At 38.6% G+C, this 1,135-nt stretch overlaps 1 protein-coding gene across 3 annotated transcripts in view; it reads left to right on the top strand.

Moving 5' to 3' along the window:
* The window catches only part of TFAP2A (transcription factor AP-2 alpha), a 19,588-nt gene that overhangs the window by 2,843 nt on the left and 15,610 nt on the right, over positions 1–1,135 (top strand). The window lies entirely within an intron of this gene.

The following is a 1,135-nucleotide window of genomic DNA, read 5'->3' on the forward strand; positions in this document are numbered from 1 at the left end:
GGGCAGGGCAGACAAAGGGACGAGAGGGGCGTCCCAGGTTCCCTCTCCCGGCCACGGGCTCAGGCAGCCCCGCACCCGCGGGCCCGGGCTGCACGAGCCGCAAAGCGCTCCGCAGCTGCCTACCTCTAGCCAGCGGGCTCTGGCTCAACGGGTTTGAAGCGACAAATCCCCCTAACACTGGGTTTGTATACAGGGGTGTGTGTGTGTGCCTATATTTTATATAATATATACATGTGTATATATATGTGTTTATATGTAGGTACAGTTATATGGAGGTGTGTATGTATATATATGTACATGTATATATGTGTGTGTATAAATATGTATATGTGCATATATGTGTGTGTGTGTATATAACTGTATATATGTAGGTACATTTATATACGTGCATGTGTATTCTGCATACATATATTGGCGTATTCTGCATACTGTATATATGTAGGTACATGTATATACGTGCATGTGTATTCTGCATACATATATTGGCGTATTCTGCATACTGTATATATGTATATATATACAGTATGCATAATATGCATAATATGCAGAATAATGCATATATATGTGTGTATATATATACAGTATTCTGCATACTGTATATATGTAGGTACATTTATATATGTGCATGTGTATTCTGCATACATATGTATATATGTAGATACATGTGTATATGTGCATATAAATATGTATATATGTAGGTACAATTGTATATGTATATGTGTACATTTATATATGGACATGCGCATACAAATATATAAGGAGGTACATGTATGCATATGTACATGTGTATATAGGCACCTGTGCATGTATATATGTTGATACATAGATGTGCATATATGTATGCGTATTTATATGTGTATGTGCATCTATGCACATCTATTTATATATTATATGCAAACGTGTATATATTTTATGCGCATATGTATTATGTGCACTTCTATATTGTGTGTGCGCATTTATTATATCTGTATGTATATATACACATAAACATGCATACACGCGTATACACATAGAGAGAGAAAAAGAGAGAGGCGCGCACACAAATTTAAGTTGGGCGTAACAAAGCCCGGGCTGCGCATCCACTCTGCAGCTGGGATAATTGCGGGCTGTGCGTGTGCCCGCGTTGGTGCCCGCC

The sequence above is a fragment of the Alligator sinensis genome, unplaced genomic scaffold (genome assembly GCF_000455745.1).
Source record: "Alligator sinensis unplaced genomic scaffold, ASM45574v1 scaffold361_1, whole genome shotgun sequence".
NCBI lineage: Eukaryota > Metazoa > Chordata > Crocodylia > Alligatoridae > Alligator > Alligator sinensis.